Here is a 26,448-nt window from a genome sequence, read left to right as displayed (position 1 = left end):
TATTTTCCTTCCCTTTTCGTAGAATAAAACTGACAACACTTATTTTTAATTCGTTGTTAACTTTTAATAATGGGATGCTTTTAAACGTTATATCTATTACATTCATATTCTATAAAAAAGTCTGTTAAGAAAAATTTCCACAATGGATTATCAACAGCTCTGATTTTATGTATTGTGTATCATTAAAATTTGTTTGAAAAAATTAGAGTACTTGATGTTGTCCTTAATATTGTTATTTATGGATATATTTATAATAAGTGCTATTTAAAAGTGCAAAAATACTTTTAAAAATTAGATAATTTTAATTAATTTGAAGTGGATCCATTGACAAAAATATCGGTAATTCACAAAAATTCAGTGTCATTTTTAAAATTCAACAGGAAATTAAAATATCAAATTTTAGATAATCATATATTTGCCATTCAGAAATGGATGTAGATTAAACGGAAATCAATTTATCGTTATAAACAGTATGAGAAAAATTTGTTAAAATGTAAAAGAAAGAATGAAATATAAAACAGCATCATAAATGATTAAAAAATTGGATCACTAGGAAAAAAGACAAATAAACTTTCATATAAACTTAGGAATTTTCAATTCTTTATATTTTTGCAGATATAGCTTTAAATGTTTGATAAAGCAAATAATTGATCTATTAATTTTGTACAAAATGGTCTTCGTGAGCAATAAAATTAAACTAACAGTCGTATTAAAAAAACATAATATCGTGTTATGATATATTACACTTTACCCGTCTTCGGCTACAGTATTTGATAAATTGTAAAACGAATCATTCTTCTTTGAGAATTCAATAAAGGGTTATTTTTTCCAAATCAAAACGGGTTCAATTTAAGTACTATTTATATTGAGCTAATCAATCTAAGAAATTTCAATAAAATTCATTTTCCCAAAACCAATTCTGAAGCTGGAATAAATAACGCTCAAAATAGAAATCATACAAGGATTCACAACTTATATGCTAATACATGCACTTAAACATTTTAGAACGAACAAAACAAACGACAAAACCCAAAACTCTCTCAATAATACTTCTTCGTCGCAAATTCAACTTGAACGTCACTTCAGAATCCGTCGGTTCTAATAAAAGGCTTGTTTGTTATTTTCTGTGTGAAAAAGAGAAACGGAAGAAAATAAAAGAAAAGGGAAGAAGATACGCACCACTGTGGAGTTGTCTATTCTCTCCTTCTTCGCAGCGGAGAAAACTGTTTGACAAGCGCGCGCCCCGAAAACAGCCAGCGGGCTCTCGGCGCCCCGTTTTATAAGACCGCCCCTCGCTCACTGTTGCGGGGGAGCATGCGCCCCACGGGGAGGGTGGGATCGATAACACCTTCTTCTTCGCACCTTCTTTTTTTCCTTTTTTAGTTTTTTTAAATACGCCCCCGCATCTTCACGCTTAGTTAGGATCTCGCATGTTTACATTGCGTATTTCACACCTGTGAGTAGTGCCTTCTGCCGATTTTCACACGGTTCTTTTATGCAGAAAATGAAATAAGAAAATTTCCTGGTGTTTTTCTTTTTCTTTCTTTTCTTTTTTTGTATAAATATATTCTTTTACATACTTTTTTACGAATAAAAATTTTTACGCTCTATTCTTAATTTTTTATGGGCATTATTCGGAAATTGGAACATTTATTTTATATTATAAAATTTTATTTATTTTATAGTATACACTAATCTTAGAGATATAGAGCAGATTTTGTATTGTATTTTACAATGTGACATAATAATTCGCTGTTTAATTTGTAAGTAATAATAATAATTTTGAATAATAATAAATTCATTCTTTGACAACATATTTGCAAAACAGAAATTCATGCAAATTTAAATACATATCGATTCAACATTGTAAAATGTAAGACATGATTTCGTCCGATTGTTTTCGTGTTAAATTTTATTAAATACTACGATGGAATTTTTATTCATTTTTATAGCACACACTAAGATTAGAGATCTAGACCAGGTTTCCGTACTATATTTTGCAAGGTGACACAAAAGCTCACCATTTCACATGTGAATAATCATAATTGCAAATAATAGCAAACTCACTTCTTGACTACATATTTGTGAAAGCAAAAATTGATGAAAATTTAAATAGGAATGGATTTATCATTTTAAAATATAAGGCATTAATTCGCCTTAATGAAAATGTAAATAAAAGAATGAAATGTATCTGATCCTGTTATAAAAATGTATATCACTGAATCCTGTTTTTTAATCTGAATAGGCAAAATCTTATGTGTTTTGTTTATATTCTCAGTTTTTATATAGTATGTGTTTATGCTTATGTTTATGTGAATTATCGTTTGACAGTGTAATTTCCATTAAATTCCAATTGAATTTTCCGATAGATCATACCATCTTGTAACTGTGCCTTAACTAAAAATCGAATATTTATAAATACCACTTGTTGATTGTACAATTTAGACATATTATTTATATTTTTATAAAAATAAACGACAACAATTGGTAGGGGATTTTTATATTTTGATAAAGATATAAATAAAGGGGTACTTTTCTGTTTGCTGGGCGCAAATGTCGCCATTTGTGAACCAAACGTGAATTTGGCGTTAAAAATTTGGCAGAATTCTACATTATTTGGCGATTTTTCACTTGCACCCGGCTAACGGATTGTGAACCAAACGCGAATTTGGCGTAAGAAATTTGGCGGAATTCTACATTATTTGGCGATTTTTCGCTTTCGCCCAGCTAACGGGAAAGTACCAATAAAGGTTATACTATTTATTCAACGATTCCACGTTTATAAAGATGAATCTATGGCTTTTAAATATTTTTTAAATTGATTTGGCTAATTTCTTTGGCTTCTTCTTCTCTTACACATGAAATGTGGAATGCAAAAAAAGAGAGCGAGAGAGAGAGAAAAAAATTCAAATATGATAGTGCAAAACTTTCTATTATCTACGGATGTTCATAAAACAACATTATACTATATAGACAATCGTAATAATTCAAATAAAATAATTCATATTCCTCAACAAATTTTAGTTTAGTTATCAATCAACTGAAAGGGAGCTAACAGACATTAACAAAAATGCATAGAGTAAAACATTTATTATTATTAGCAGCTGCATTGGATTTTCGTACAATATCTGTGGCAGCATTACGAATGATTACTGGGATGGAACCAATGGATCTGATATGTGATAATGAACATGGTTGTTGGATCAAAAATCACCATAAAGACATTAGTTTTTTTGACAAAGCAATTGAAGGTTCTAAAATGATTAGCTATAAAAATAGGTGAATTCACCTTAACAAGACGGAAAGTTGCAGTGTGATGCTTCTGTAATGATAGTTCCTCATTCTATCTTAATAAAATGAATGAACAAGTTGGAGTGGCATTTTACAATTTTTATGGAAAAGATAAAATGAAAGAGTTTCAATGTTGACCTTCAAATAACTGCCATGTTTTTCAGTAGAATGTAGTGTAATAATATTTTAAATTGGAATAACAGTAACAAATCGTATGCCATGACCATCTGTTCTCAAACAGTCTCAGTAAATTGAACGTTTTTCAAAAATTCAATCCAAAAAATAATCTAATAGAAAAATATTAATGGTCTTACGAATGGTAATATCTCATTAAAATTCTCTGATAGATTTGTTTAATAAACCAATGAACGCTTTTTCAATTAAATTTTCAATAGACTATCACGTTGAAGAATTTGAAACAGCAATCAAAGCTCATTTTCGTAAATTTCTCGTTGATGAATGGAAATCAAGAAGGGTAAATAGCAAAAAAAAGACACTTTATCTTTAATATTTTTTCACAAGTAGAAAGAAATAAATGCATTGATAATATATAATTACTCTAATTAAATACAGGCAATGGATATTTCCCTTATCTTAAGAGATTGAATTTGAGAATGGTGTAGTTGTAGATGTGTCGTTGATTATGATGACATCCTGCACAATTTTTCATTGCTGTATTCTTCATAGAATGAGAAAATTTATTAAACTTCAACAAAATATTTCCAAAATTTTATCAAATAAAAATTTGCAACAGAATTCAAGTTATCTTGGTTTCTGGTATCACAATGAAAGCAGGATTTTACAAATGCAATAATAATATATTCTGGTTTTTTTATATATCTGGACTAATAATTCTTATCTTGAACTCTGCCTTTGTCGGAACATATGTTATTTTATTACAAAACTAAAAACATTTATTTGTCATTATATCTTGTTGTATAACGATATTTTGCATTTCTCTTACACTTCAAGAATTAAATTTATTTTTAACAGTAGCTAAATTATAAATGCCTTTTAAAATCTACACATAGAAAGTCAAGTATTATTAAAACTAAAACAGAAAACAGTATCTTATAAATATAAGGAAAGAAAATGCAAAATCATCTCTTTTTCTAGACTTTTATTTCTAAGACTCAACCCAAGACTATGCCAATGTATATGTTTATTTATTTATTATTTTTCCCATTTATTTATATTTTTTCTCTTTTCTTTAAAATTATGTTGTTTTTATTATTTTTTTTAATTTATTTTTCTGTCTCAAGTGCGCATCTTTATTAAATTTTATTGTTCATTAAGTCTGAATGATACTTTTATTGTGTAATATTATTAGGTTCTATATCTTTATCATTCAGACACCTTCCGGTTTCTTTTTATGCCTGTCTCCTTTTTCGTTTTGGCTTTTAATTTTCTTCGGCTGGACTCAGCTTCTTTTTTGAAAGGCTAATCTTCTGAGCAGTTAATTAATTCTAGTTTTATTATTTCAATTATAAGTTTTTTTAATGGAAATGCCATTTTGGTTTACATTTAATCATCATTAAAATATTTTAGAATCTGGTAAATAGGGAAACTGACTACGTGGTACGCTATAATCGTAGATATCCAAATAAAAATATTTCAGATTTTGCATCATTATGATACTCAGCTTCTAATGTTTAGGATACTTTTTAGAATTATTACAATCTGAATGTAAACGAAAATATTACAGTTTTTTTAAATTATTGTTATTGATGTAAAGAACTATTCCTTTGGTTTCAACGCACAATTTGATTCATTAGGATGAAGCAACTCACAGAAGCACGAGACTGAAAACTTACCCATCACTGATGGGACTAAGATTTTATACAAAGATAGAAGATTCGAGAACAATCCATTTCGAATATTTAAGAAAGATTTAGAATCTTTCATAACTTATATAAGCAATAGATAACATTTTAAATGAAAGAATTCCAGTCTTTGGATAAAATACTGCGGCTAAGGTACAAACCACAGACTGACAGAGCTGAAATGTTCAACCAATTGAGCCATGTCAATTGCTATTTACTCTTATCTGTGGGGGATTATTATGATTCTTAGTTTGTAATATTCAGAAAATTACAATTAAAAGATTTGTTTGTATTGCTATTCGAATACAAATAAGAAAAAATTATGATTCTTCACAACTCTTTGTGTATGGTGACTCAGAAGAGTGTTCATGAAATTGTACTCTATAGAGAATAATGTCAATAGAAATAGAAAAAAAATGCTTTATGTTCTTCAATGTGTCTTAGTATATGATGTCTCAGGAAATTGACCAGTAACTACTCTATAGAGAATTACAACTCTCTTTATCAAAGTAAATTATTTTCATTAAATTTAAATTGTTATATCTGCTTATAAAGATTAAGAAGACTATGCTGTATAGAGAATTTTAGCAATCCAAATGCAAATAAAAATACCTCATGTTTCTCAATATGTTATAATATATGTTAGGTCGGAAGAAACCGAGAACTACACTATAAATAATCATAATGAACCTAATCGAAACAAAATTGATGCATTTGTTTTGGATTGTTTTCTCTGTATGTAGTGGTTTGAAAGACTATGCTTTATGGAGAATCTTCAACATTCAAATATAAATAAATATATTTCTTGTTCCTCAAGCAAGTTTTTATATGGTCTTGTTCCTTTTCAAGTCTTTGTATAATGTCTCGATTCTCTTTAGGGTATAATTTCTCACTCAGGTTACCAAGAATCCGAGAATCTGCTGAGAAATTATACTCTAAAAAGAATTATAACAATAAATTTTTAAAAAAAATCTTTATACCGTTCGACACATCTTAATGTATGTTGGCTCAATGTATGCACCACATTATAAGGTATTTCTATATTGGGAATTTCCGCTACGATGAAAATAAGAAATTGTAACCATACATATAATTTTACACAAGTTTCATTTTTTCTAATTATTTTGTTGTAATATTTTCATGAATTAATTGTTAAACTTTTTTAAAGTGATATAAACATACGGAACTTGGAATATAAATAGTTGATACTTATTAAATATTTATTTTATTATACAAAAATTTATATTTACAACTATACACATAAATCAGAATGACGATACATTTATAATTTAGTAGCTCTATAAAAAATTTAATTTACTTGTTATTTCTTAAAAAGGTAATAATACAAATAATAAAAGTAATGTAGGTATGTAATTTCAATCATTTTTCAGAAGAATGTTATATTAATGTATTTTTTAGCCTTTTCCTGCGGAATGATAATATCTATAGTAATAAAATTGGAAATTTACTAGATATTTCTCTACCTCATTATATATATAAAGAGAGAGAGAGAGAGAGAGATTAAAACTTAAAATAACTACACATTTTATGCTACTAAAGCTTGAATACTTTATTATTATTTACAAACTTAATTCTATAATTTTTAACCTTTAACGTAAACTGAACAAAAAATATCTGCCAATATCTTCTCGTAATAGTACAGATGCAATATGAAAATATGAAACATAAGAAAGATATGTTTCATTTTTTTAAAAATAATAGATACAGTGTATGTATGGCATGCCTAAATCCAATAATAAGTTCTTCAAAGTAATTATTTTTATTAATAACGAGTGCGTTTTAATAAAAAAAAACAAGTAAATTCGATTAACTAGATCGAGATTTATTAAACATCAGATTTCAAATCTTCTAAATTTGCGTTTTAACGAGAAAAGATATTCTTTGAATTTGATTATTCATTAATTAATTAATTTAATTAAAGTTTTATTCGTAATAAGGCCAATGCAAGATAGAAAATTTGAGAAGAAAATGTATTATGAAATATAAAATTACATATAAAATTAAAGAATAATTGTAATTTATAAAATAGAAAGAAAAAAAAGTGAAAGATAAATTCTATACTTCTCAGCTCACTAATAAAAGATTTTTAAGTTTTAGTTAAGTTAAGTTTTTTAAGTTTTAAGTAAAAGTTTAAGTTAAAAGAAAACAATTTATCGAAACAAATAATCCAGAAAGTAAACAGGAATCTGATAATATTAAAAGGAGGTTTAAATAGTATTTATTGTGGAATGAAATTGTAATCGTACTAAAAGAAGGTAGATATTTGGTGTGCAAGCTCTTTGTTTTTTATTGATTAGAAGGCGAAAAACTATAAAACTCAAACATTAACTATAGTAATTAATACTTTCAATCAAAATCAGAAATTTATAAAGAAGAGGAATGAAATAAAATTATAAAAAATAGACTATAATTGAAAAAAGGAATTAATTATTTTTTAGGCATATGCTTTGTGGGGGTTTTTTTAATTAGAAGGTGGAGAAGCGATGTTACTGAAGAAGAAATTTCAACAATTTGAGTCGTATTGGAATATTTTATTTCACAAGGAATCTCCCAGCAGTTAAAGACCTAAAAGGAAATTTATATGAAAAAAATGTATAAAATTTCAGCAATTATTCTGATGTCATATGATATCTGTGTGTTTTTAATTAGAAGAAGCAAAAATAATGATACTGAAGATGAAATTATAACAATTGAGATCTTGTTGGAATACTTCATCCCATTGTAATTAAAAATCTAAAAGAAAATTTATACGAAAAAATGTATAGAAAGTCAGCAATTATTCTCATGGTATATATTTTGTAATTATAAAATGGAATGGTAATGATTGTGAAGAGAAAGCAACAATAACTTAGATCTTACTGGGAAAAATTCTTTTAACTTACTGCATCTAAAAAAATGTAAATTAATGATACATATTTTGTGATTAGAAGGTGGTTAGGTAATGATTGCGATGAGAAAGCAACCGAGATCTTATTAGGGAATATTCCTTTATTTTTATGCATCTAAAAATGTAAATAAATGGTATAAGTTTTGTGATTAGAAGGCAGAAAAGTAATGATTGTGATGAGAAAACTACAATAATTAAATTCTTATTGAGAAAATGTTTTCTGCATTCTGCATTTAAAAATGTAAAACTAAATTTTTTGTAATATTTTTATACAAACAGAAATCAATTATTTTGGCATATGTTTTATGTTTTACTGTTTAGAATGTATTAAGGGAATTATACTGGAAATGACAATACAACAGTTGGGAAGAATATATTTATCTTCAAACAAAAAATATTAAAATAATTTGATATTCAATATATTAATATTAAGGATTAATGATATTAAAGATTTAGAATTGTGAAGAGAAAACAACAATAACTACAATCTTGTTGGGAAAAACTCTTTTATCTTACTGCATATAAAAATGTAAAGCCAAATTTTTTAAAAATCTTGTTCCATAAAAATTGCTGTTTTTTTTCACGATTTTTCTGTTGAAAAGGTAGAAAGAGAATGGAACTGTTGGGAAGGATAATTTAATCTTAAAATATTACAAAAATATATAAATGATTTGAGAGAAAAAAGTATTTTAATTAAATATGATTTCAAAACAACATTCAAGAGATTAATATCAAGGATTTTTACATTGATGTTTTTTTTTATTATTATTACTTCAAGAACTTAATCTCAAAATAATACAAAAATATATAAATAATTTGAGAGAAAAAAGAATTTTAATTAGATATAATTTAAAAATAACATTCAAGAGATTAATATCAAGGATTTTTATATGGAAGGATTTTATTATTATTATTTCTTCAAGAACTTCATGTAATAATGCCTTACTGTATTAATGGATAGTGACATGAGTGCTGTCGATATCATTTGGATCAGCGCTATATAAGAGCTGTGATGGCAAAATAGTTTTATAGGGACTTTGACATCAGTTACGTGTTTCTGTGACAACGGTTATATGTTTATTGTGATTGTGTTGTCAACAAGTTTAACAAATGGAGGCTGGAAATATAATGCTCCCTCGACGACATTTATACTCGCTATGCAGCTGTCACGTTAAATGCGTTTCTCCAGAAAAGATCAAGTTATTGAATTTCCTGTTATTTAGCATCTCTCTCGGAAACTTACAACAACTTTGCATGGCAGAAGAGCTAATGGAAACCCACACCTACGCTGTCATAACAGAAGTGGTGGGTGATGGAGGAATATGACGGAAAATCTAAAGTTAGATAAACATTTTGCAAATAATGATTGACTGCCAGACTTGGAAGATGAAATCCTCACTTAAATTAAATTTCTAAGCTGTCTGAACATTTACGCTATTCTCTTTAACTGCCTTATTGAATTTCATTTTGATAATGGTTAAACTTAAGGAGTATTAGTTTTTTTAACCCAAAAACAGTAATAAAAGATAAAATTTAATTTAGACTGCCATAAAATAATATATTTTAATTTAAACTAGAATTAAGAAAAGCAATTTAATTAAAGACAGTTTTTTAATGGTACAGAGACAGCTTGAATTAAATATACTAACATACAATTAATAAGAAAGATAAAATAATTTTTAATGCATTGATATGTATGACATGTCTTTGGTCCCTGTTAGTATGCCTATTTAAACGTGAAATATCTTAGCTACGGGAATGGAAAGATTCCGTTAAGAGATCGGTTATCATTTCCTTGATGAGTAAATATGGCTGAGAAATCCAGTTATATTCACTTCAATTACAGGATGTTCCTCCCAATATAATTCTTACATAGTCGGTAATGTTAATTTTGATTCAATTTTTGCTTATGACCCTTTGATGTGGAGACGACAATCATTCACATTATTCAGAATGCTTAGACAGAGAAGGGGTATTTCCGAAGCGACTGTTATGCAAGCTAATGTAATTTAAATGATTGATTACCCTCAATAATTACATTTTAATCGAACTTAATATCATGCATAACTTACTGATATTTCACCGTTAAATTGAAACTATCGGAAAAATGCAAGTTAAAACAAAAAAGAATTTTTAGAATTTACAGTGAGGGTTTAAATTAAAATAAATATTACTCAAAAAACAATTTATACAACTATCCCATTGAAGTTCAAAGCTTTCGAAATATGAATTTACTTTTAAGATTGCTTATTGTTAATGAAATAGTTGTTCGGAGAATAGACTATGTAAAGCTATTTTTAGATTGAAATAATAGATTTTGAAACTACAGTTGATAAAAAGGAATTTTCAGAGTTATTTCGAAGCTTTTTCTGTTTTGATAAAAAATGTTTTAGACAAAAAAAAAAAGTGGCATTTAATAGCATTGTTTTTCAAATAGTATTGGCTTTTGAATTTAACAGATATATATATATATATATATATATATATATATATATATATATATATATATATATATTCCCGTTAAATTCAAAAGCCAATAGATAGATAGATAAATCTATGTGTGTGTGTGTAGGTATGTATAAATAAAGGAAAAAATAAAGGATATGTATAAAAACATTGTTTCGTGAAAATATTTTGTTAATTAAACTTAACAGTTTATTAATTGATCAGTGAACATCATAAGAAATAGTATTAGGAGCAAACATTATCTTCATACTATTATGTACAAAATGTGATCTGTAATTTTGGATTAAGGGCTCATTTCCACACAAGAGATAGCCATATCTTTCGTGCTGAAAAAATATTCTAATATTCTTCTTATCATTTTTAGTTAAATATTTTTAAAATGCAAGTGTTTTACGTGAAAAAGGTTTTATTCTTTTGTGACCAAATCAGAAAAGCATATGAGAAAGAATATGGATGATTATTTTCTATTTTCAATAAAATATGTAATAGAAATAATTTATTTACCTGTTAGATGACTTATTACAAATTCAAACTGTTTTTTACATTTCTACCTAATGTTTATTCTCAAAGAACTTAAATAAAAAATCAATGTTATACATTTACAAAGCATTTTAATTTCCTAAACAGATATTATTTTTTATCTTAAGTTTGCAAAATTCATATTTTAATCAAGTATTAAATCACTTTTTAACTAAAAAATTAACAAAAAAAAAAAAAAAAAACGAATTCCAGAATCTTTTGCCTATTTTCCAAAAATAATACTTTGATTTTAGTTTCTAAATTGCTTTAGCGAAGGAATACAGTTGGGAAATGTTATTTTAATTGGAATAAAATATTTAATGAAAAATTAATTCATTTACTCATAAAATGTCATCGCATCTTTTGTAATTGTTTCCGAACGTCTCAAGGGCAAATTAAGAATCACGGAATCAATTAAAGACAAGATACAGGTTATGCGTTTTTATCTCCCCCAGAAAAGAAAATTAACTTCTGATGAGACAATGGAAAATGATGGAGGAATGATTAATTCTAGAATAATTGGAAACTTTTTAAAAAGAAACAATCATATTTGCATTGGTTTCTGTCAGCATAAGATAACTTTTGTCGGTAAAATTAAATAAAATATATTTTCAATTTTTTTTATACACAAGAAATGTACCCATGTTTAACGTTTAATATCATTCCATCAAGTTACTCGGTTTTGAATAAAAATGTTCATGCACATACATACAGACAGACAAAATTCTCCATTTTTTAAGCATGTGTAAAGGGAATGCAAGAATTCTAAAATGAAGAAATTCCTTAAACTGATAAGGTCTAGCATTTCAATACTTGTAATATCTTTTCTCTTTAATAGAAAGGACAGAAAAGAAAATGATTTATTTATACTATTATATTTTTCTAAAAGTTTGTTATAGTACCATTCTTTGCCGATGCTGTTACCAATACTCTTTATGAAGTTATATTCATTCAGACTTCCAATATTTTATCCTGAGTGAGTAAAAGTAGAGATCTTTTAAGAAATTGGAATAACTTTAGGAAGTTGCTTTTCTTTCAGTATCAATATTTCTTCGAAGCCACAATTGCAATTTCAAGATATAAATAAGAATATACAATATAATATGTGAATTTCAGCAATTTTAAATGCATCTTCTTTTTGATTTCATAGCATTCGTAAGTAAAAACTTTCGAAAAACAGATTATTAATAATTTTAATTAAAAAATTTTTTAAATTATATTTTTTAATTTGTGCTACAGTTTTTTTCTTTATTATTATACATTTGCAAATTTTAGCTCCAGAAAATAATATCTAGGTTTTAAAGTTGCCATTCATAAAAAATTTTGCTAAGAACATGATTGTCTTACAAATGCGCCTGCTCATTGAAAGTAAATCATATTAAGAGAAAACAAAACAATCTTACATATTGTTAAATGTATTCAAGAAATTCAAATCTAATATGATGCGCATTCAACTCACAAATGTTCTCGAGGGGAAAAGCTGCCAAAAGAGCACAAAATTCGAATAGAGAATATTTCAAAATCAAAAAGAATGATAAGACTAGGAGAAATGTAAAAATCATTTTTCTTACAGATTATATAATCTACTATTTTCTATTCTTCTCTGATTTTTCTCCTTTATTATTTTTTTATGTAAAAATTTATTTCTACACTCACAACCTGCTCTTAATTACAGTCCCAACTCAAATAGTATACCTCTATTATAAAAACGCATTCGATGGGAGGCAGCAAAGATTTAATGGTAAAATCTTGGTTTATGTTTCGAATTTTCCAGGAACGAAAAATAATTCCGCCGAAGAATCAGGAGACTGGGCTACGTTAATCTAAGAGTACCGAAGAATCAGGGCAAGCGGATTTGGAGCAGTTAAATCCTCCAGAACAAAAATTTCTTCTCGTTGATGTGGCCTTTAGAAACCAGAATGTTAATATAACTAAATTAAACTAAATTTGATGGAATTAATTTTGAATAATAAATCTTTAAATGAGATAACTAATAAATTTAAAGAAAAAGGTGTTTAAAATAATATTTAAATAGTGTGTTTTAAAAAAAATTATGATTTGTCCAACCAGATTTTAAGTACTATTATTTTTAATATTTTTAGCTTTGCAACTTATAGTTATGTAAGATTGTATGTTTTATATAAATTTAAATAATGTGTATTTAGTTTTGATAAATAAAAATATTATACATATAATTTAATAAATATAATTATAATATAATTAATACACAATTTAAATTATAATAAATTTTGTGGAGCTTTATAATTTAATTTTGTTAGTAGCACACAGCTCTACCAGATTTTGCTACACATATTTATCGATTAAATATGTGTAGAAAATAATACAATAATGTATTTTCATTAAAACTCAGAAAGGATTAAAATTTAAGAAATCTATCACTTAACAAAATGAGTTTTAAAGTTTGAATAGAAATCTGATATTTACAGACATAAAAGAGAAATAAAATTGTTTAAAAGCGGAAATCATCCCATTTATTGAAATGCTGAACAATTGGTGGAATTTCTCTGTCCTCATAATAAAAATAAAATGGATCACTCATGAGAAAATAGAAAATGGTTCACAATCACTTGAGCACACAACATCCAAAGAGAGACAGAGAGAGATAGAGAAAAATACCTTTTCCTGTTTTCGTTTCGAAGTAACAGTAGCAAAGACGTAAAAGAAAACGAATAACGAGAATTTCAGGAAAAAAAATATTTAGCTAAAAAAAATCAGAAAGAAAATAACAACGAAAAAAAGAAACACCATGGAAAACGAAGCGTGTGCGCGCTAATCAGAGGAAATGAACCAAGGAAGGTTCTTCCTGCTGTTGTGCCAGGATAATCGATAAAGAAGAGAAGCGATCAACAGGTGTGTCAGTGCCAATAAAAACAATTCCACCCTCGCAACTTCCCAATAATCTAAGGATGGAGGATTTCTGTTGGAAAGAGGAGATCACGTATGCTATGAATCTCTTCAGCCAATATATTATTCAGGTCTCGATTTCTTGTAGCGTTTGCTGTGTCATCCAGGAGATTTCTCCCTTTTCCAGGAGCGGTATTCTGGAAAAAGATTCCGCAGCGCTCTACATATTTTAGTTTGTCCTTTAGTGTCTTAATGGATCTGAAAGATCGATAGCATGGTTATGTATTCGTTATCATGCCATCTATGGAGGATGCGTGTCCTTGAAGGAGGAAAATGTATAAGACGGTGTAAGGGAAAATAAGCTGTTTTTTATCGTTTTATTTTCTCCGGAATTGAAAGTTTAAGTATCATCTCACGAATCAAAGCACTATAAGGAGCAGTAAAATGCTGGTGTTTTTGGTTAATTGATTTTATATTTTTCTTTAAGCGAATTGTGTATCAATATGACCTTGTTTTCATGAACTCTGTATTATATTTATATTTGAATAAACTCATATTTATATTTAAAATATTGATCAATATAGTTATAAAAAAATTTAAAAAATATAGCTGATTAGTCTAGCTTGTAAGATGTAATTGATCTGGATATTTATCATACCAATTCTTCGATAATGACGAGCGTATAGTGCGAGAAATATCTAAACAAACGTGCTGCAAACATAATTAGTTGTTCAATAGAAATAAGAAACAAATAACAGTTTGGAAAAACGGAATTGAACTTTCCTTTTCTAAGATATTTTATAACGTATCAGAAGGATGTTCCTTACTAAATTTTTTAATTACAATGAAATAAAAAATTTTGCTCTTCTCTAATTAAATTCTAAAAATTTTTTTCTACATGTAGTAAATTCTTCTTGAATTTTTCAAAATTATTTTAGACTAATGTAGAGAGATAATATAACATTAGAAAATTCAAATCATATCAACTGTTGTGATTTTTTTCTCGTTTTCTTCGTCTTGAAATAAAGGCATTGATATTTATAGGAAATATTAATTTCAAACTAATTAGTACCAGGTGACAACTGTTAAAAAATGAACTCTATATTTAATATTTTTAATTAGCCTTTTACTAACAAACACATTTAGTTAGTTTTCTTTCTGCGAAGCAGTTATTTTAAATGCTGAATTTTTTTCAGAAAACATTAACACATTCATCGTTAGCCTGGTAATAGAAAAATTTACATGTCATCAAAAAATATGTTTAAAGCGGTTAAAAGCATGTTAATTTTAAAACCTAGCATATTAAACTTGTCAAATGACCCGCTGAAACCATCCCTTTATATGTGTTTATTCTAATGAGTTTCTGGTTTGAATTTTTTTTAACATAAAAAAAACATTGACCCAAAGCAAACTACAAAACAAGAAAGCTACAATATTTTATTTATTTTTCTAAAATATGTTGTTACTCTTTGTAATAGTTTAATCTACATAATATTATCTAGAATTGATTTCTTCAAATATGCGATTCCATTAGATTTTTTTTTTATCTTTTAAAAAATATTTAGCAACAGAAATATTTCTTCTATACTAATTGTGAACTGTAGAGACTTTAAGATTTTGGCTGCAAAAAGACGAAACAATTACGAAATCGATCAGTCCACCTTCCACTAGTGTATTCCACACAAAATTTGATAAAATCTACGAATTCAGTGAAACGACTATATGTAAAATGTCATTCATTTAGCTCAAAGCCTTTTTGAGTACCGTGTTCGCAAAAGGAAGACATAATCCCAAAAACACGTTATCTGGACCCAGGAAGTTTCGAAAATCGAAAATTCTTTAACATCTTAATCTTGAGTATTTTAACGATTATGCCATTTTATTTTTGAGTTCTCGTAAACAAGAAAGGAACAATCCATCATCTGATTATTTTTAGAAAGTTTTAAAACATTTTCAAAAATTTTTGTTCCGAGACATGAATTTAAAACTATGTACTTCAAGTATATATAAAATAGAACTATGTATATATTATACAGTCAGATCTTCCATGAATGTACTTGAACTGCATTCTTAATTTAGCAATCTAGTGATTTAGCAATACACCGAGTACAACACACACCAAAGAGTGATTTTCAAATTTTAAGAATTTGAAATCAGGCATTTATAGGTTTAACATGGTAAGATCGACGACAGAACATTGAAAAAAGTGATATCATTCAAAAACCATTCCAATCATATAATCTAGAACATATCTATCGCGTAAACAATGATGAGCATTTTATTTAAATAATAAAAATTAATATTTTATTAGGATAATTAATACTGCAATAATCTCTTCATTTACAGAATAAAATAATTAAGAGAAAAATAACACTCTAAAAAATTAATGTTTCTGCAGATCAGCATATTTTATTTTTCATTTAAAAGACTAAAATCTGAAAATGAGTAAAAGATGTAAAGAAGTATTTCCAAATTTATAAAAAATAAAACGCATTAACTATTGTATAATATAAGAGAATTAAAGATTTTGACGTTTATTGTTTTACAAATGCGTAACATTTAAAAACAAACAAGTAAAAACAATTATCATCTGGAATGATGACAATTGAATTACGACAAAAATGAAGCTGCATAAAAAGATAAAAGAAAGAATACTGAAAATTGTAATCATTCTTCAGATAAAATCGCATCATTTTTAAAGCAATGAATGAATAATATAAAATCCAAAGTACTATTTATACGGACATCGTGTTTAGTCACCAACTTACCATTCAGCTAAAAGAAAACCACACTATTATTTTTAAGTATAAAGCTTTGTTAAACAAAGAAAAAACAAACATTATATTCTATTCCACATGTTTTCATGATTCGGTTCAGTGCACGGAGATAGAGCCAGATTTTCAGAATACAGAATCGAATTTAAGATCAATATTCAAAGCAAGTTGAAAGAGTGTGTAGTAGAGTTTTGCGGTAGATTAAATCGCGAATACCAAGGGAAATCTTTTGTGTTTTACATTATACATCTTTAAGTACTTTATTTTAAGCATCAAGGAGCATATTCATCCACAATTTGAATTCACGTTGATATTTATGGTTAGAATTCAACAACAAAGCAGAAAACATAAACTGAATGATTTCAGTACATATTTAATGAAATAATGAAAACTCATTTGATCTAGAATAGTTTATAATGTAGAAAATTACAGAGATATTTACAGGAAGTAATGGCATAAATTTTCTCTCTGTGGGTTTTTGATGTTCAGATATATTATCAGAATAATTATATGACATTTCTTCTATATTGCCTTAATTCTAAAAAGGTTTCGACTTTCATACTTGAAATGAGGTTATTGATGAATTTAATAATAAACTTAAAGCTTATAATAAAGAATGACAAAAGGAATTTAAAGTATAGGGGATGCAATAAGATGATTGTTATCATTCAATGACTTTTATTAGAGCATCTCACAAATTATCGATAAAACGTCTTATAAGATTCAAAAACATCATCATTTAAGTACCATCACAGCAAGTTCATGTATCATGTACTAGTATATGATTATTCAATATGTACTATTGTACTAACACAACTTACAAGATGGCAAGGATGCACTGTTCGGGAATCGCGTATCCGAAGTGTTACGTACATCTATAAACATTAGTCTTACGAATTAAAATAAATAGATTATATCCAATGAAGTATATACATAAATACTGTCTTCTAATGATACTGAAAATAATCGCAATAGATATGGCTATTTAGAGAAACATAATATTCCATGAATGCTAAAACACTCTAACCTGCAGTCCAAATAAACTATATTAGACGCCCGGGATACATAAACATCACTGAGAAACTCTTCTCCTTTTCGTAAAGTTATTTAATACCATTGGCACATGCTTTGTTTGTTAGCTGTATTTTTTCGGAGAAAGGTTTTGAGAACTCTCATAAGATGTTAGAGCACACATTTGCTCAGTACCAAATCTGCTGGGGGGGGGGGTTCTGTTTTACATATCAAAATCATTGAGAATGAGGTCTTTAAAAAGCTATAGTTTTTTATGATTAGCTATGGTTATGGTAAGCTCCCCTCAAAAACTATGGTAGGAAATTTTTCTTCTATTTGAAAAAATACCTATGGCCTTCCAGTATTATGAGGAGTCTGAATTCGAATTACTTGAATAGATGCAAGGGTTAATAAATAAGTAAATATTGCTGTAAGATATTTGGTTTTCTTTTAGTAGGAAGCAAATCTCGTCATATCGACATTTTAATGATAATTGTATAAAAGCTTTGTTATAAGTTTATTCAGAATTTCAGAGTTTTCACGGAAAATCCAATTTCATCCTTTAGATGTTAAAATAAGATTAGGTATTACTAAACAGTGCTTTCTGTATCAGAGAGAAACTAACATAACAAAGAATAAGGAGAATAACTTTTTAATGCAGAATAATTACTATTATCCAATAAAGGAAAATAGGATTTTATCTCAAGAGGAAAACAAATGCACTTCAGTTGAGATAAAAGGTTTTTTCTGAATGACTTCAAAAAGCACCCTCAGGCAATTTTTAATCCACGTAAACTGAGTTTCATTTTGTGTAACAAACTACAAAAACAGTTGCAGCAATTGTTAAAGGTAACATTGTAGCCTGCAGACATTTTTCAAGTGATTACAATTCCACAATTTCAAAAGTACCTTTTTTATGCCAAGCATATTATAGCCGTGGACATTTGGTTCGGATTCGACAGAAATATTAATTGAATTTGATAACACCTTTTAATTGGGGATTTCTTAGATTGAGTAGTTTAATGCAAATGCGAGAAGCTTAATTAACTATGAAGAGATTTAAGTACAAATAATTGTTAACGTGATAAAGCTTTTAAATACAATAATGCTTGTACAGTAAAAGCCTAAAAATAGAGCTAATAAACGCCTTCATTTGAGAAAATAATTTCCAATTCGCACTTGCTTGATTAATATGTGATTATGAAGTTCATGGAAAAATGATTAATCACACCCACAAAGATGATATCAGATAATATTTTATTTTTTTTTAATTTAAAACGTTAATGTAATACCATTCTAAATTTTGGAAAGGGAAGTCAATCTAATTTCTCTTGAAATAAATTCTAAAAGATTTTAATAACGGGAAAGTGAAAACTGACTAAAATAGTTAATACCTTTTGAGAATTTGTCAGAATCATTTTGAAAGATTTCCTTGAAAGGTAAGAACGCCCACATATTCTAAGTGGATTCTAATATAGAGAGTTAAAGTGTATATGCTATGGTAAATGTTATTAATCCGGTGATTATGTACACATATATATGATCATATTGATGTCCAAAGAAAACAATTTTTTATTCACATTGTATCAATGGCAAAAGTATGGAAATAAATATTTTGATGGATGAATTAAAATTTCATCATAACATTAAATATACTATATAAAATTTAAAACTATAAAAATATTTAAAATATCAATATTTTTTTTTAAATCTTGAGCATGAAGATAGGTAAAGATCATTTTTATGAGACACTAATTTCAGAAGATATGGCAATCAATTTCCATAAGTAAGTTATAAGAATTAGTCATCTAGCGACGGATAAGGTTATTTTCGAATTTGAATTAAATTTCTATTTGACACCTACTCCTTGATTTCCTTTACATCTTCCTTCTTCTCCATCAATGGAATTATTCGTAACACATCGTGCCCTATTCAGAGCATTTCTAATAATGTTTTGCAATTCTATAACTAAGCATTGAATTAAGTTCAATTGTAAAAGCGTTCATTGAAGTAGTCAGACAAGCTTTCACAGCAATTTGCATACGTTTAACTGTTGTCATTCGAAAATATGTATTAAGGTCGATATCTGTCTCTTGTACGTTATTGTTGAATGCATACAAATAGCGGTGAGAAATCTAAAATTACACTTATCATAAAAAAACAATAATAATGTGAGAACTATTAGATTATTTTGTGATATTTAAACGTTTCCCCGTGTTTCATCAAATTTGGTGGCAATCTTGTAAGGAATCAGTTTGTAAATTTGTTATGAAGTTACAAATGATGTCATCGCACGAAGAATTTCTGCTATAAAATACGTATTATGAATCTGGAATTATTTCTAAGTTAAGTTGCTGGATTTTTATATTAATTAATATTAATATCGATATAAAATAATTATTTGCTTCCGATGGGGTTTTACCCATAGAAGCTACTGCCCCCTCCTCCCTTTCCGTTGTAATGCGGACACGACTTCATCATCATCAATTGTTTTCGATACTTGAAAAACATGCTCAACATTCTTCCCGTTCAGCAATTTCTATAAGTTGCATATAAAATATATCCATATTCGATTATTCGATGTATCTCATATCATTACATGCTTACTCCATCTAATATATCAAGTTCTTAATAAAACAAATTCCTTGTTACCTATTTCCTTTCATGACAAAATAAAGTAATTGAGTTATTGATAAAGTTATCCAAACGAAATTAAGGAATAAATACTTTTAAGATCTATAAAAATAATTGCGATGCCTGACGTATTTTTCTCGTCATGAAAAGATATATAGATAAAAAGGTTGAATTAATTATATTTCGGTCCGAAAGCTCTTTGTGTGAGAGTTTTTAATGGAGGACCTAGCGGAAACATTAATGAATGTTGTACTCTGCTATACAACATTCTGTCGATGCAGGTTTATTGGATATATGATTAATGCGTGAAGTTTTTGGATATTTGTATTATCCTATGTACATAATAACTTTTCTTTGATGTTTATATTTCCTGAAAAATTTTCATCTTTAAGATGAATGAACACAATGGTATTTACTAGACTGCAGAAAATAAAAATATCACTATGATTATGAAATAGTCAGCGAATTGCACAATATACAAACAGTTTTTTTTATTGTTATATCATGAGTAACATATTTATACAATAAAGGCTCCAGCTTCGATTTATTTTTTTTCATAATGCAGTTCGAAAAATGAAACAAACACAAATAATACTTAAGTTGTTGATACCTTACGTTGACGTATTTTCTATACAATAATTATTATGTTGATTCTCACTGAAAGGTTTCCAATTGGCTTAGCTAAGCAGAAATGTTGCGTTCATTTATAAAAAAAAAACTAATTATGTTGCCACAACAAAAAATAATTATATTGATTCTCAATGAATAATTTCCAGTTTGTTTAATTAAGTTGAGTTAGTTGTCCAGTTGGTTTTAATTAAAAAAATTAGAGTAGGCTAATTATGGCTCCATAATAAAGCAATAAAAATTTAATGTAAATAAGACACATAAAATACGAAAAGAAACGTATACCAGAAACTTCAAATTACAGCATGGAAAATGCATTTAAGAATTTTAAATTTGCAAAAGAATATTCAAAAAACTGAAAAAATTCATGTGAATGTCTATTATGCTAATACTAAAAAAGGGAATGAAAATATAAACATATTTAAACATTAATAAAAAAAATAGACAGGAATAGGACAAAGAATGTATGAAATAAGTAAATGTAGATCATTATAATACAATCGAAGAGAGAAATGGAAATTCATTTAAGTCTTAAAGAAAAGTAAAATAAATCCAAAAGAAGTAACTGTTTTTCTATCCAATCTGCCTATTATCATATGCATTGAGAACAAAAAGGTATACCCCCTCTCCCTTTCTTTGAAATATGGTTGCCTACTTTCTTATGATTAATAAATCTAAATTATAATTGTTAGAGAAACGATGTTGGCTTCCTCAAGCCAATAAAAAATATTTTACTCTTTAAGAAATGCATGAAACTACTTTATCATAGTTTGAATTATCATTAATATATTTAAATCGGATTATTTTTCAAGAACTTATTAATGACAGATGACAACGTATATTTGGCCCTTTAAATAATGAAATGACAGTTTTCTTTCAATGTCACCTATTCAAAAATTAAACGTTTTTATTGGAGAAAATGCATTTATTATCAAGTTATTTCACATGAATTATTTTAATGATGTTCTTTGTATTCAACCATCTCAATGAATATCATTGTATACAATGCATTCCATTCCAAAATTGCACTTCCGTAAGATTTAATTATTTTTATTTTTTGCTGTAAACATAGTATATTGTGTGGAATATTTGATCATGTGATGTGGTCTGTAGAGAATCGCGAAAAAGATATAAAATCAAAAGTATCAGTGAGATTCAAGAAGTTATTAAGAATTTGTACTATGACGACGAATGAGATATTGCCCACGTTCTTGATTTTAATCCAATTACTATAAATTCTCCAGCTAATATTTCCACCAATATCATGTTTGTTGCTAAATGATGGTAAGCTGTTCTATACGTTAAATTGATTTTTAATTTATTCTAGTTCAACACTTTGAGACTAAATCTAGTTTCTTTTCCTTTTCTGATTTCGCCTGTAACATTAAAAAAATTCATATAAGTGGTACTTGACCAAAAAATATTTTAAATATTAATAATTAAAAATGGAAAATATATGCATATATTTGAAAGAGGATTTCTATCCTCAGAATCATATCATAACTACATTTCATTTGCCCTTTAAAAGGAAATTCAAACAATTAAAATGCGAGAATAAAGCCTTTTTTTGTGACAACAGCTCAAATCAGCTAGAATGGAAAGAAATGCAATGTATTAATTGATTCGGGGACGCCATTTTATTTCAAACTGACACTGTCCTTCTTCAATATTCGTGATTTTGTACACGTGGATGTATATTATTTCTAAGTGGATTCATAATAATTATAGAATTTTTACTATTTGGGGCTTAAATCACTTTTACACCCCCTTAATAACGGCAACTATTGCCATGAATACATGTATAGAAATAAGTTTCGCGCTAAGCAATCATATCACACACACACATACGTAGGGTAGGTAAAGGTAAATTACGTAAAAAAATTGGAGCAAAATACATATAAAGAAGCATTTTTTGCGTAGCAACATGAGTTTGAAAATGGAAGCTTTTTACAAAAAAAAAAAAAAAGGAGGAAATGGAAATAAAGCTTTTTATTTACACAATATTACAATATATGCAGAAATGGACCACTATCAATATCATTAAAGGTCTAGAAAATGATTGCCACACTCTTTCGAAGATTTTTGGTGTGTCGTGAACACTTGCAGTTCGTATCTAAAGGCTTTGCAATGAGGTCTTCATCAGAGTCAATTAGAGTCTCGTAAACAATGCGTTTTTCCGCCTTGTAGGTTATGAAATTTAATTAAACATTGCAAATGAGAATTAAAGCGTTAACTCGTACAATAGTTAGAAATGCGAATATTTTTTTATTCATTAAGAATGGCAGGAGTAAAAAAAAATAATAATGATCTTTACGTTATACACGAACTTAGCTTTTTCTTATTAATGAAGATCTAACTATTACAATTTCTCACTTTCAAGAGATGTGTGTCCCTAATAGTTATTGATTGGCTCATTGCAGAAGAAATATATCTCACAGATTGAGGAATCTATTTGATGGGTATTTAGGATCATTTGTTTTATGATCATTCCTGGTTCCATTCTCTCGGAGTGGCTATGAAATGAGTCCCCACTGTATGTCTTCATTAACCGCTGGGTATCTCGTCGGTTCCTAAACGTTTTATGGATACATTTCCTCAATATTATTATATCTTGACGTTTCTATTTCATTGCTTTTGTAACCCATGATATTTACTTTTATCTTTTCATGTACATTTGAGCAGGTTGTAATGATAAACTAAGCTTATATATATATATATATATATATATATATATATATATATATATATATATATATATATATATATATTAATGTGTATAAACATAATTTTGCACTGCCGAAAGAAAGGATCTTTTTAAATTTTCACTTCGGTTTATTTCGTTCCGGAAAACAAACGCTATACAAGAACAAAAGAAACAGAATTTTTCCCTTTAGTGGCTTTATTACTAGATATTGTTCATACATGTAGACTTAGGAAATGAAATCTTAGTTATTTTTAAAACCTATGTGTGCGAGCGCGCGTATGTGAGTGTGTGTTTTTATATATAAATGATTTCTTGCAAAAAATAATCATAAGAATCTTTGGAATTCTACATAATTGTCGTGCACAGCAGATTATTATGTAAATGGATTTTTTTTTCTTATATGTATACGAAGTATTGGGTAATTATGGTCATCGTCAAAAAAAAAAATCCAGGTTCTAAAGTTTGAAGAATTTTTACGTAACGAATACTCGAAAAACATATTTTGGCATTGTGTTTGTCTGTCAGTCAATTTTTCCACTCTATGTGTAAGCACTATAATTCCTTAACGCATGATCTAGATAACTGAAATTTTGTATATGGGATTGCGACAAAATTTATCGATTTCTATCAAATTTTGGACGAAATGTAATTAAAGTATGTGTTTACATACAAGAATGTATCTCTGCATACAAGTGTGTATGTCTGGCTATTCGAGTACAAGTGAAATTTGATAACTATAAAATGCAAAGAGCTCGGTGGACAAAATTTGGTACATATTTTTATAGCTACACAGTCATCTAAAATATAGATTATAGTCAAATTTTCAATTAAAATTCTTAAAACGGTTCACCGTCTGTCTGTCTACCTATCAGTAATTCGCAGTGACTTAAATCAAAGAAATTCTGCATGTTATCTTGTCACCAGAATGTAATTTTGTGTCAAATTTTGATACTGATTGGACAAAAAATACCTCAATTAAATAAATATTATCGCGAGCGTTTCAGTAAAAAAGCTAAATCCACGCCAATGATTTGTATTTTCTAACTATTATTCGCCAATGGCATGTAAGGTATTCGCCACCTTACTAGAATTTACATTTTTGTTTCGGAAGAAAGGGGACAAGACATTCATTAGGAAATATGCGAGAAAGTTTCGGGGAGATCACTCCCACCATTTATATTATAGTAAGGAATTTTTCACTCAAAGAATTCTATGTAAAGTAATTATAATGCTCGAGATAATAAGGAATCCTTCATTCAAAGAATTCTATGTAAAGTAATTATAATGCTCAAGATAATTGAGTCTTGAATTACACGCGAAGGTTTGGAGCATTCAAATTATTAAATGCAAATCATAGGGAATTAAAAATGAAATTAAGCATTATACTTTATCTCTTAATTTATTGTTATTTTTCCCAATTTCTCATACGGTTTGCTATGTTTTAAACAAACACGTTTTTATAAAGATATCTGAATTTATAATATGACATAAACAGCTGAATATATTCTATTTTTCATATTTACGCTCTATTTCTATATTTTTCATTCGATTATCAATTTTAGTTATAAAACATTCTGATGAGGCCACCAAGCATGAAAAAATTTTTGAACCAATAGCAAACAAAAGATATGTTTCCTATTACAGCTGCCTTTTTATTATTAACTGTTCTTATTTTATTCAAAAGGCTATATCTCTGTCATCAGCGTACGCATAGCATTTTCATAAGCATTCTGAACTGAAATTCACTGTTTTTTTTTTTCTTTGTTTTTTTTTCAGAATTCTCACCTCAATTTTTACAGTATATTCCACAAAAACTTTATTTTTTCAATTCTTTTATAGATACAAATAATATTTCTTTTAATAATTAAATGAAGCAACAGTGGTTATTAGATAATCATGTTAAGTTAAATTTGCTTTTTTATAAAACTTGAATAAATGCTCAGAATTCAAAAACTAGTGGAAGGCTTTCATTATCATAAATATTTCTTGATCTAAAATTGAATATGTGAAGCGTTATTTGGTATCAGAATTCTAATTTAACATTATAAGCCTTCATTATTTCTACTAATAAAATAGTAAAGTGCTTTGGAGATTAAGAACTATTTACGAAAAAATACATAATTTTGCTTATTAGATCAAATTAATACGGTTTTAGCAGCATTTTAAAAAATAAATGCTTTATTTTATAAATTAGTTTTGGTGATAAAAGCTTTAAAAAAATAAGTTAGTAGCTCCCTCTGCTGTATAGCACTTATGATATATAAACTTTTCTATTGTAAAAGGGAAAATGTTTGAACTAAGATATTCCCAGCAGGATTAAAATCGTAAAAACTACCAAAATGACATCAAAATTTTACTTACCGTAACCTATGTTTGATGATGACAATTGACAATATGTTTGACGATGACAAATGACAATTTCACGTTGAGAATGGATCTCTAACGTTTTTCTTCCTCCTTTTATCACACCTAATGCTCATTGTTAAAACCACATTACGTGGTCAGAATGTTTAATTTTTTTTGTGTGTGGTTTTTGACGATGTTAAGGCTGTGGAAACTGTAATTAAAATTGATTAAACAGCTTACCATATGCATTTTAATACTGATGAATTTTGCGGTAAGTATATTTCTTATGATCTTAAGAGAAAAAAAATTCTCTTCCAGAAATTTTCATTAAAACCTTACTAGTATCATGCGAAATATGTGCAATCATTTTGTCTGTTGCCCTAATGACTCATACAAACATGAAGATTCATTTTTGATTCGTTGAATGCATTCAAACAATTTTATTTTTAATCATTCGCTTCAATTAGAAGTTACTGTTTC

The 26,448-nt window shown here is 27.5% G+C and overlaps 1 protein-coding gene across 5 annotated transcripts in view; it reads right to left on the bottom strand.

Moving 5' to 3' along the window:
• LOC129984447 (U8-agatoxin-Ao1a-like) overlaps positions 1 to 26,056 on the bottom strand; it is a 126,984-nt gene extending 100,928 nt beyond the window's left edge. For 4 of the 5 annotated variants that reach the window (XM_056094333.1, XM_056094334.1, XM_056094330.1 and 1 more), the window contains exon 1: positions 25,984 to 26,056. The gene's annotated coding sequence lies outside the window, so the exon portion shown is untranslated. Of the gene's footprint in view, positions 1 to 1,179; positions 1,265 to 25,983 lie in introns of those variants that run through there. The other variant, XM_056094331.1, reaches the window with a different exon arrangement.
• Positions 26,057 to 26,448: the final 392 nt, after the last annotated feature.

Source organism: Argiope bruennichi, chromosome 9 (genome assembly GCF_947563725.1).
Source record: "Argiope bruennichi chromosome 9, qqArgBrue1.1, whole genome shotgun sequence".
Classification (NCBI taxonomy): Eukaryota; Metazoa; Arthropoda; class Arachnida; order Araneae; family Araneidae; genus Argiope; species Argiope bruennichi.
This window is presented reverse-complemented; position numbering and strand designations above follow the sequence as displayed.